The 12623-nt window shown below is 41.7% G+C and overlaps 1 long non-coding RNA gene across 1 annotated transcript; it reads left to right on the top strand.

The window, feature by feature from the left end:
- Positions 1-225: 225 nt before the first annotated feature.
- Positions 226-11088, top strand: LOC308406201. Its single transcript, XR_013973475.1, has 3 exons — positions 226-349; positions 10700-10825; positions 10901-11088. It is a non-coding gene; the product is annotated as an uncharacterized lncRNA (long non-coding RNA).
- Positions 11089-12623: the final 1535 nt, after the last annotated feature.

The following is a 12623-nucleotide window of genomic DNA, read 5'->3' as shown; positions in this document are numbered from 1 at the left end:
ATACTGAAAGGGGAGGGAGGAAAGAACACTTTAGGTGGGTTTTCTGGAGGTGAAATTACTCAGATGTCTTTGAAGGCCTCACTGACTGTCTTCTCCCTCTGTATTCTGGGCGACACGCGGACAAACAGAGAAACAGATGGACACAGAGGGAGTGGTGGCTGCAGGGGCAGGCAGGGAAAATGTCAGGTTTCAAAAACAGAGCAAATGAGCGGTGTTGAGGAGCACCGAGGGTCACCGAATGCACGATAGCGCAAAGAAATAACCGCACAAAGGACACAATAAACCGTGGTCTACTTTCAAACAGAGCCTCTCCAATTAAATGCTGCAACAGTCCTACAGGGGTTTAACAGTGAGTCTGTTCTGATCTTATCACTCTTACTCTGTGGTATATTTAGTGTTCAGCGCTGCCAGGTGATTCAGACAGAAAGTAAACACATTATTCCAAGCCAGTTCTTTTATTCATACGTTATTCTGAGAGGTAAACAAAAAGAGGGAGAAAAAAAGAATAAATAGCACCCAGCCATGGCGAGGTGGAAATACGTTTCTGATGAAATGAAGATTCTCGTCTTTGTCTTGAGGATTAGTCTTTCTTTTTTTTTCTAAAGCTGATCTATTTGTCTAATCTTTATTCTCAGGAATGGTAAAATAACTAGCTCATTTACTACACTTGGCTGATGCTCTTTGGATCATTCTTATTATCTCTTTCATTACTGCAAGTTTTCTGTCAAACACCACATAGTTGGCATAGTTTCCTCTCATCACTCCTGGCCACTCAGCAGATGGCTGTCCCTCCCTGAGCCTTTTTCTGTCTGGTTCTTCCTGTTAAACGGGAGTTTTTTCTTCCCACTGTCACTACATGCTTGCTTAAAGGGATTCATTTGATTCTTGGGGTTTTTGCTGTATTATTGTTGTTGGATCTTTACTTTTAAATATAAAGCACATTGAGGTGGCTGTTGTTGTGATTTGATGAAAATTTTTTTTTTTTCAAATTGAATTGAACTGGCATATTTACAAAGTAGCTAGTAAAAAATAATAATTGATTAATGACTTCTTGATTTCTTTCTCCAAATAAATGTCAGAATAGCTGTGAAACACAAAAAACAAAAAAGAATGAAAGAACAAAGCAATAATTCACCACATCATGTCTTTACATGCCAATATTACGTTCACAGCTTGTTTTGCTGCCTCCTAGTGGGCAAAAATTTAAATAAAGCTGCTTTAACGCCAATTTCTGCGGTATTTTCACATGCTCTTTATTCTTTCACCTGTACGCTTCTAAGAGCAACCACACAGTCTTATCTGCGGCTGCCCATGTAATTAAAAGATCAAGGGCCTTGCTCAAAGGGCTGTCGGTGGCAGTAATGAGCTGAGGCCATATTTAGATGTTAAGTTTACTTTTATTAACACCCATTACTGCTGAGCAGTTTCTGATCTCGCTCTGTTTCTCATTATGGCCCCACTCCATTTTCTCCTCTTTGCACCATCCATCATTTCCTTCAGGTTCTTCTCAGCTTCACTTGCCTTATTATCTTTGCACTCATGGCAACCCTCCCTTTTTGCTTCCTGGAAACCTGTTACACCTCTCCTCCCCTCCCTCATTCCTTTCACATTCACTCACTCACTCGCGCTTTCCTCCCCCTCATCGTCCTCCCTCGCATTTCTAAACATCATCCAAATTAATGGAATGTCCTTTTCATGTAATGCAGCTCGGGGATGATGACTGTTCTGACCTTGTCTAATGTTGGCAGTGTTTTGTCAAAGCGCACCCATTTGGTGCCTGCGTATCGCTCCGCTTAAAAAGAACATCAGAAAGCTAATCTTCTAAACAGAGAGTATCTGGACAGACCTTCCAGTGAAAGAACGAAGCACAGTGTGTCTCTTACTTAGACTTTAAATCTATTCTGGATAAATCCATCTCTTTACTGGAATTGCTGCATATTGATAGAGCTACAGCAAAATCACTGAGATACAAACCTGACCCTGCGCTCTGGTTTGTTTAAGATTAGCCTCAGGAGGTGTCCTCAACTTTGTTTTACTGAGTGCAGTCCAGTGAACTGTGTCAGTAGACATACATTTGCAGTTTTTCTTTTATCTGCACTCTTGTCTCTTTCCTCCCGACCCCCCCAAGTGTGTAACTGAGGGCTGAGACACTGGGCTTTTTGGAAAACCTACAATTTAATCGAGAATAACTAAAAGGCACATAGGGCTGAGCTGAACGACACTGCGTTAACCTCAACTTTGACATGTCGTGGAGAAGAGGCCGCGTACAGAAAAAGAGAGAGCTTATACATCTCACATGTTTGCACTGCTGTTAAGTTCCCCTCGGCCACAAAATCACCATGCAAGATTTTTTCTGGGCATTTCAAACTGAAGGAACATGAAATGTGTTTTTCATCATCAGAAGGTTTTTGGGGTTTAAATTTTTCATTTAATTATTTATCCAATGTCACAATTAGCTGGCAATTCTCATTCTTCTACTCAAATGACCTCCACAGTCATCAGATCTCAGTCTAACAGACTGTCTTTTGGATGTTGTGGAATGGGAGATTCGCATCATGGATGTGCAACTGACAAATCTGCTGCAACTGTGTGACGCTCTTAAACCTCTTAAGAATGTTTCCAGCATTTTACAGAATCTGCGCCTTGTAGAATTGAGGCAGTTCAGAAGCCAAAAGCGAGTACAACTAGTAAATGAAGTGGCCCCTGGAGTGGACATCTGGTACTTACACAAATGTATATGCTACAGTTTTTAAATAATACAAATAATTTGCTCGGTTTATAAAAAAGCAAAAGAAAAAAACGTTTGATAGAAAAATTACAAGTTGAAAAGAGGATCAAATATTTAAATCTTTGATAGTGGAAAGATTTTGGTGAGCTGCAGGCACACATATTTTTTAAAGGTGTAGTGATTAGTCATCCTGATTTGAGACGTAATTCTTTCTGGGTATTTCAAGTATAATAAAAAAAATTGATTTGAAAACTCACCACGACCCTGTGCTGTGAAGATAAATTTTGACTTGTCTGGCTGCAAAGCTTTGAAGGCTCTGAAGGTGATTTATTGAAGACTGACATACTGAATGTGAAAAGCATGTTACAAAAATCTGGGCACGGGTGAATTTAGCAGGGTCACTAAGGATCCAATTTTAACAAGCTTTCTAAGATTAATGGCAGATGAGATTTTTTTGTTGCGTGAAAGTGTCAATTTCTTTTCCTTCAGCTCACTAAGACTTACTGGATTAAAAAGAAAAAATGATAATAATAAGAAACCTTTAAAAATGCAAATGTGTTCATGGATCAGAACAAACGCTTGCATTCTTACTACCCAGAAAATGATGACATTCGTAAACCATGGAGCCTGTAATTAAAATGTAATTTTTGCAAATAATTATCTTTTGATGACACGAAAAAAATCATTAAGTTTACTGAAATCATTTGGATTAAAACAATATTTCAACTGGGAGAATTAACTTTAGAGTTAATAATCCAAGCAAACCTTATAAAAAAACAGCCTGAAACACTAGAAAGTGAAATAAGGTCAAACTTATTGTGTGCAAGGTAGCTGAATGTAAGCAGAAGCGAGTATTTTAAATATTATGTTTAACAACATCTGGTTTGAAATGAACGCTGCCTGATTGAACATTTCAATATTTTTTTAAGCTGATTTTTTTTAGGACTTTAGGGGAAAGACAGGTAATGAGCTGTGTCTGTAATTATTGTGAAGCTGTTGATCTTGGTATTGGTTTCTTTAAAAATGGATGAAAACTTGTCTGTGTAAAACACTCGGGACACAGAACCCGAGGTAAGAGAGCACATCGATAATCATATGCTGGACTTGAGCCACTGCTCTTTTTAAAAAATGAGTTGGCAAAACATCCACAGGGTTTCCTTTTTCTAACCATGTTGGTAAGAAGTAGCAGAAAGGTGGCCAAACCTGTGCAAAGTGTTGAGAAAGAGAAAATGTGCATCTTTTTAAATAAAGATTTAGGTGCGTGTGAAACAAAATCTGGGAAAATACGTATACATGCAAAGTATTCGCTCATCTATCCAAATCATCAACTTCAGGTGTTCCAATCACTTCACATGGCCACAAATGTATCAAATCAAGCACCGAGGCATGCAGACAGCTTCTACAAACATCAGTGAATTCTAGTGTGGTACCATGACAGGATGCCACCTGTGCAAGTCCATTCGTGAAATTTCCTCACTAAGTATTCCACTTTGGATAACGAAGTGGAAGTGATTGGGAATGATAGCAACTTAGCCATGAAAGATAAGTCATGTAAAATAACAGAGGTCACCAATTTTCTGCAGAGTCAGTCACTACAGACCTCCAAACTTCATGTGGCCTTCAGATTAGCTCAAGAACAGTGTGTAGAAAGCTTCATAGAATGGCTGAGCAGCTGCATCCAAGCCTTACATCACCAAGCACAGGGTAAAGTGCAGATGGAGTGGTGTAAAGCGTCGCCACCACTGAACTCTAGCTTAGTGGAGATGTGTTCTCTGGCACGACAAATCATGCTTCTCCATCTGGCAATCCGATGGACCAGTGTGAGTTTGGTGGTTGCCAGGAGAACAGTACGAGTCTGAATACATTGTGCCAAGTGGAAATCCCCCCGTGGAAAGTACGGGGGGATTATGGTATTGGGCTTCTTTTCAGGATTCTGGGTTGGCCCTTTAGTTACACTGGTTGGCCCTTTAGTTACACTGAAAGGAAGTCTTAATGCTTGAACATACCAAGTCATTTTGGAAAACAGCTAGGGGATGGCCCCTTCCTGCGCACCAGTACACAATGTGAGGTGCATAAAGACATGGATGAGAAAGTTTGGTGTGGAAGAACTTGACTGGCCTGCACAACCCAAGAGAACAACTTTGGGATGACTTAGAGCAGAGACTGTGAGCCAGGCGTTCTCATCCAAAATCAGTGTCTGACCTCACAAACAAGAATTTAAGCTTTTTATAGCTGCAAAGGGTGGGCAGACATCATATTAAACCCTATGGATTAGGAATGGGATGTCTCTCAAGTTTATGTGCATGGAAAAGCAGATGAGTTTTTGGCAATGTAGTGCATAACAAACATATATGTATATGTATTTTCCCACATATATACTCTACACTTATCAAATTCAGGGTTGTGGGGGTACCTGGACAACTCACCATTATGTTACAGGGCTAACACACAGACACAGACAGCCAATTACTTTCAGATTCACAACTGCAGTTGGGGCCAATTAAGAACCTTCAATAAACTTAAATGATCTTGGATAAGGAAAACAATCATTGGCAGGAATACGGTCAGCAAACCTTGCGGAGTCAGGATGCTGATTGAAAGCCTTTTGTTCAGATAGCTTTTTGGGGCTTTTTGCTTCACCTTCGAGTCTGGTCATCCAGAACAGATAAATATGTTTGTTTCTAGTTGCGGACTAGCTAGAAAATAGTTGGTCCAGCTGTATCCAGATGGGTCACCAGAAGTGGAAAATTTGAATTTATGGATTTTTGCCTCAACTGAGATAGTAGGAACAATTGTCATGCAGGCCCTTCAGAAAACATACCAGTGTATACAGTGCTGCTCAGCTATATGAGGCTCTCTGTTTTCTATGCTAAGTTATGTAAAATACACCTCAAATAGCGTGTTTTCATGGATACTGAAGCATAATGAGATAGATAGTGCTGGGAAGAAGAAGAAATGCATTTTCTGGTACGCTAGGGTTCCCCAGGTGAGCATAACTGACCCAACCATGTTATCTTGAGATGTCATTTAGATAACAAAGATCATCAAAAAACAAAGCAGTAGTGGTCTAGTCAACATGTCCTTAGTTAAATATGAACACATGTTTGCATGGGGGCATTATTAAAAACAATCAGTCAATCAGATAGCAGCTCAAGCTGTCACTACACCACTACCAGCCTTTAGCCATTTGTATGTCTGCAGAGCCCCTGATATTGAATGAGGACATGGCACAGTCACAGAAAATAGTTAGGCTTTAATATGCAGCAGCGGTAGAAACTTTTTCCCCCCCGAAAGCATTAGATTTCAGTTAGCCACATCCTGTAGTTCAATAGTGTGGTCTAAATGGAAACAGAGATGAGAAGAGGCTTTTTATTTAATTCGAGAGAAAGTTTCGCAGAGTGAAGCCAGACCAGCACACTTTTACGGTCAAGGTTTATTTTAGCACTTCTTCTTTGCTCATACATCAACTTTCACTGAATCCCAAACAGGTTTATATTCACTTGGGTGGCCACGTCCTGGAATCCAGCCAAACTCCAAACTGTGATTTCATTTTGGTACACCTGCAGCCAAAGAGCAGCTAAGAAAAAATAAAACAGAACCTGGGTTGTGACCAGTTATCATTAAACTTTATTCAAGTGTTGATTCAAGGACACAGGCCCGGCGTAAGCGAGTCTATTTTTCATAAAACTTTGTCAAAAAGAATCTTGATAGTAAAAACAGCCCAAACTATCACTATATCTATAAAAAGCTAAAATAATGGAACATGTTTTACATGCTGTGCAGTATAGATTAAACTGTAATGGACTTTTTGGAGTTTACTCCTTTATCTCACTATTGTGGTACCCCTGAAAATGGACCCTTTAGGTGTGTATGATGACCTGACTGTCTGGGTGTTTGGCTTCTATCAGAGGCTCAAGGACAGTCTAGCTGCTCCCTGATAGTGCAGAGACACTGTGTATCCTTATCTGGAGCACTGACGTTAGGAAGGCAAAAATGAAACTCTATGTGAGATTAGAACTTCATAATAGGATAAGCAGGCCTACTGCAACATGTGTTCACCCAAAAACACCTTAAGATTTTCTTTATCATATGATCAAATGTTTAGTAATTAATTTTTAAGACTGGATGAAGCAAAATGACATCCCATTTCCATCTAATGTATGCAAACTGTCATCTTTATACACACTATGTTGTATGATAAACACAGTAATAGAGAATTCCAGCCAGTCCTTTTGAGAAAGCACTTGGAAAGAATAGGGATGAAAAAACATGCCCTTTAACAGAGAAAAACCTTCAGCAGGAGTGGCCTCAGCAAGGGCGGCCATCTGCCACAGCCAGTTGGAAAGAGAGAAAAGAGGAGAGGAAGGACCGGCATGGAGAGGAAACAGAGAACATACAGTTTAACGTGAACTCTGAGACTGTTGATGGTGGAAGTATCCAGTGATTGGGAACATGCAGGTCATGAGCTAGAGGTACCTACAAAACAGTACAGGGAGAGACAACAATCATTACGAGAGGTCTTCCAGCACCCCAGTCATACAGCACCATAACTAAAGAATAGCGCAGGGTTCCCTGATGCAGACTGACGTTTTATCCAAAAGACTGAAGACAGAGCTAAAACGCAGAATAGAGTGTCTGCCCCCTGAAACCAATCCTGGGAGCTGGTTTGATAGAAGAGTAAGAATCGTACTCTTAGAAACTCTCAGAGCTCTCAGAGTCTGCACTCTGAGAGAGCGGTGCTGCTTTCGGATAATACAGTACTACAAAACACTTTCAGATCTTCTAGAGTTTGGTCATTTTGTAAGTGAGGAGAAGGATTTAAAATTCAAAGCCAGTGGGGGAAAGCTTCTATTACTGAACAAATAAATGAATTCAATCCAGCCAATAAAACTGTTTCCCAAGTCTAAAACAATCCTGCATCTGAAGCCCAAAATGGAAAAAAAAGAAACCGGAAGATCAAGACTGAAGACCACTGATCCAGACACTTACCGACTCTTGCCCTCAGAGGCTTCACTCTCTCTCTTTTCTTTCTCACAACCTGTAATCCAGCGATCAGTTGTCCAGGCAACTGCACTGGCCACAGTTCCAGCACGTGCTCAGTGATGCCAGGTCAGGATGAAAGTACCTGGAGGGGACAATGCAAATCCCCCTTTGCACCCTATTGAAGACTAGCATAGAAATCCCAGCAGTAAACCTGCCCCCAGGGTTGGGTTTTTTTTTTCCTCCGGAGTGGTGCAACGCCTGTGTGTGTTATTAGTACTCGCGTGTGAAAGATCTCAGTCTCACATAAATAAATGAAAGCAGTTCCAGATCTGCTAGTTCTTTAACAGAGAAACAGATTTTAGGAAAGTCGTTACAAGCTAAGTGCATGAATTATTTTTGCTCAAATATTTTTTTAAGGACATATATTATTTATTTTGTTTTATTTTTGTTAATAGGCTGATGCAACCTAAATTCACAACCTTACAGGTCACACATTAGCTGTTTAGAAGGCAGACAAAGTGATCTAGGGATTAACATCTTAGCATGGAGGAAGATGTCACCATGTTGGAATGTGAAAAGTTGCGAGTGTGTGTGTGCATGTGCACATCCAGTACTTTGCCCACGCTGTGACAGCACAATCATGTGCTGCAGGAATCAAAAATACTGCACATTGTCCTTTTCCTACATGGCATCAACAACGCTCATCTGGCTCCCTGTTGTTCAGGTATTAGCTCATAACCTTGTGCGCTAAAGCTTTCAAGCTCTTCCATAATCTCTCCTGCAAACTTTGTGTGAACTCCGGTGCACATGATACCTTTATTCAAGAGTCAATAGCAAGTGGAAGAATAGCACAAAGCAGATATTCAGAAGTGTTTTTGTGACAAAAACTAATCAATAGATGCTTGATATTCAGAAAGATTTCTTTGCCTGTATGATTTTTCTGCCAGAAAGCTATATTTCACATTAGCCAGCAATACTCTAGCCTCTCTGGGTGTGGGTCTTGTTAAATGAAAGTATATGAATTTGGTAAATGTAGCAGGGAAATCAAGACAACATATGAGGCAGTCACTTACACTAACACTCGTGAAGCCTGAGTATATCCAAGGGCACATCTCTGACGGTCCTGTAATCAGAAGTGCAGACATAAAGAGGTATTGTAATGACACATGCCTGCCTCTTTTTAAATATAGGTTTGATTTGAAAGAAAATGACAGTGTAGTCAATTTGGTCACTTTGGCAATGGTACCAGCCTTCTTCTTTTCTTTCAATAGAAAATGAAAGTGTTCGTTTCCTACTGGGTTTCCACTTTCCTGTGTGAATTTTTCTCCCCGTCATTTTCTCTAATCCCATCTCTGTGTCAGCCTCTCCTCATAGTCTGTGTCTGTTTCAAGCATCCGTTTGTCTGTCTGAATCCTCTCCGGCTGTGACCGTGAGGATGTCTGCTTTTTGGTTCTCAAAGAAAAACAGATGCACGGTGCTTGATAGAAATTATGAACACCGAGTATGTTCCATTTTCCACTCGTGGGTGGTTAGAGTACATTTCTCTCCCCCAAAAAAAGGCAAAAAAAAGAAAAGTGGCAGAAAAGGAAATAAAAAAGTCTGTCACACGTACAAGGACTGAATTATAGTCCTGCAGTTATAATATGTAGTATGAAGGGGAGGTATAATTTGTTGATTTGCTGTTCTGTGGAGCTGGGTTGGCAGATGAGCACCATTAAGTGTTTTTTATCTATGTGCGTGGAAGAATTACAAGAAGAGAGAGTGAACATTTGGAGTTTTTAAATGGTTTGCTTGTACAACCCACAGAACACACATTAAAGAAACCCTATAGGGCATCTTCTCTGTAGACGTGTAATTTAGTTGAACCATTCCAGGGTTGTAAATGCACCTGATGTTACTTTGAAATGAACCTGATGAGTTCAGCTTCCATGGCGACTTCGGCCTCCTCAGCAGAATGGGAGCTGACACCTGTATCGGGGGTTCGCACTCTTTGCAAACTCGACTCACACAGATTTAATTTGTGTCACTCTGTGAATACTTTTTCTTCCGCGCTGTTCCATCACTGTGTAGCAGACCTTTAAATACTCGTCCCGACCTCGAATAGCCCGACAGCCCCCGAGATAATCCTGCGGCTTCACAGCGCAGAGAAGAAACAGTGCAGAAAAATCCGCTTGGAGAGAGTGACTGTTGGAAAATTCTCACTGACTTCTTAGTTCTTATTTATCTTCGTGACAGTGGGTCCGGAGAAGGAGATGACAGGGAGGGAGAGCGGCGTGGTGCGTTGGCTCTGCGTGTTAAGGAGAGGCTGTGATCATCGCCGGCTGCAGAGAGACAACAGTGACGGGAAGTGACGATGAGGCCCGAGACGAGAGCCGCGATGGTAATGCGTGTCACATCGATGAGGCCTCTCAAAGAGAAGTCAGGAATGAGATCAGCTACTTCCTACTTCCTGTCTCCCGGTGTCTTAGCTGGGGGCTCTGATTTCCAATTTTTCACTGCCATCATTTATTTGGTCTTCTTCTCCCTCTTTAGTCGTCTTTTCAGCCTCTCTAATCTGCCTGTCTTTCTGCTGGACTATTCTTTCCTCTGCCCCTCGTTCGACAGTGGACACTATTCATCTCTCACTCCTGGCTGTGTTTCCTTAGTTTCTTATTCTTTTCCAACTCTGTATAATTCACAGCTATGCTACAACCTTTTTCTTGCAAAGGAAATAAAAGTAGGACTATTCAAGTCCCCTACCCTATAAGACTCCTTTAAAACCTAGGGCTAGAATGAATAAGCAGAACACTGCTAAACCTACCAGAAAGGCTGGTCGTATTGGTTGTGTTAAAGAATAACTGTTGTATAACTTGTGAACAAAGCCTAGAGGCAAACTGACTGCTTTTAACTATTTAAATAGCTTTACAAGCCAAACCAAACTTACCTGTTGACACTTTTGATTATTCATAGACTGCTTTCTGTCATAGTCTGGATGTGCCTTTTCTCCAGTGTCCACCTCTGGGCAAAGCTGCCATTCTCTCACCAGAGCAACTCACCTGGAAGTTATCTGTGGCAATCAGCAGAGGGGTATTTATGACCAGCATCACTTCGCCGCTGGTCCGTCAACTCACCTATGTTGGTAACAGGCTCACTCTTGTTGCTCAAGATCGATGTCCTTATATTACTTACCTTGCTTTCTATATCCTCTAGCTCTGTTGACTCAATGGAGGCACACAGCACCGCCACGCAACAGAACCTCACCTTTTGGATACTGGTCACAAACCTCACCAGATTCATGCTATGCTCCAGGAAGAAAACACCCACCACACTCACCTGCTTGCCCTCCTGACACCGCAACTTACCAGGACTCCTGAAATTCAGGTCAGCCTGTCGTTAATGCTATCAGCTTGCCACTCGAACCTCTGCCTCCCCCTCCAAGCCTAAGACTCCACCTGCAAAATTAAGTCACTCCAAACAATCTCAAATTCCTGTTATCTCTGGACCAGCCCCTGTAAAGACTAACCCCCTCTTCCTCTTTCCTCAGTGGGACCTCGCAACCGCCACGCCACCAGTCTCCCCTTGAGTTACCTCCCTTAGGCTACCACGCTAGAATCCCTATGTCAAATATTGTGTGTCAGTGCCACGCCAGATTTCCAGGTTACGCTTCCCACATCAAGTATAGCTCTGTGTTTTGTGTTAAAGTTTGTGTTAAGTTAACTGTATCACCTCTGCATGTCGGTCTTGCAGTTGAGTCCAGTTATGTACAGGCCTGTGGCCCCACGTTTCACTATCTTATAGGCACTAAAGGAAAAAAGGAGTCAGGGGGTTAAACCAAGAACCACCCGACTCCACAGCTACAGCCACCACCTCCAACAATCAGTTGGAGTGTTGTTTGTCAGCTAGAATTGGTGCTAAGAATACAGCTTGTTTCCTCTGATCCATAACTACTTCACTAAGGCTACGTTCACAATGCAGGTGAAAGCGCATCAAATCCGATTTTTTTGACCCTATGTGACTCATATCCACAGTAGCGGTTTTAGCTACGGGTGACACGGGCGGTGGTGGCATTGTGGTGGGGGGCGGCATCACGGGCATCGGCAAAAAAAATGCTGGTACTCATGCTCCCCCGACGTCAACCAGCACATATTGGGAATGGTACATGCACCGATCGGTTTTCTATCGCCCATTTGCTGGGAGTAAGGACGCCCTTCGTTTGCGAGGTGCACTGACAGGAGAGGGCGGGGCGGCGGGGGATTTTCTGATCGGCTGGAGCAGCATCTAATAACCAACTTGCAAAGTAAAACAAAATAAAAACAAACCAACAAACACGAAAACACCAGACATTATAATACAGACTTATAATTTGCACCGATGTTTTTTCGAAATTCTATACACGAAAAGTGAGCGCGAGAGCCCTCGGTGCACCTGCTTGCTGCTGAAGTCAAAGTAAACTTTATTGTCATCTCCGCTACAGTCCAGTATATAGACAGATGAGATGACAAGGCTCCAGTTACAGCAGTGCAAGTAAACAAAAAATATATATATAAGAAGAGTAAGAAAATAAATATAAATAAATAAACACACAAGCCGTTGAAAGGGGAGGAGGGGTTGGCTGCTTCCAAATAGAGCACATTTCATTCATAATGATGTGAATTCAAGCCCATCATGTATTCATGATTTGAATCCTGGGTTGTGTGAAATCTCAGAAATGCACCCTAGACAAAGTGAATCTGTGAACTTAGGTGTAGGTGTGTTAGATCATGTTGTGGTGATCCTTGGGTTGAGGGATGGGTGTTCATACTGGAGTGCAAAATTAAAACCAATGGAAGATGGACAAGAAAAGTTCAAAGCCATCAGGTCCTCAGTTTAGAAAAAAGGGAAAAGAAGAGGAGGAGAAACGAGCAAAAGATACAGGTAAGCAGATGTGTCATTG

The sequence above is a fragment of the Rhamphochromis sp. 'chilingali' genome (genome assembly GCF_963969265.1).
Source record: "Rhamphochromis sp. 'chilingali' genome assembly, chromosome: 11".
Lineage (NCBI taxonomy): Eukaryota > Metazoa > Chordata > Actinopteri > Cichliformes > Cichlidae > Rhamphochromis > Rhamphochromis sp. 'chilingali'.
Note: the sequence above shows the minus strand (reverse complement) of the source record. Positions and strands in the feature narration are given on the sequence as shown.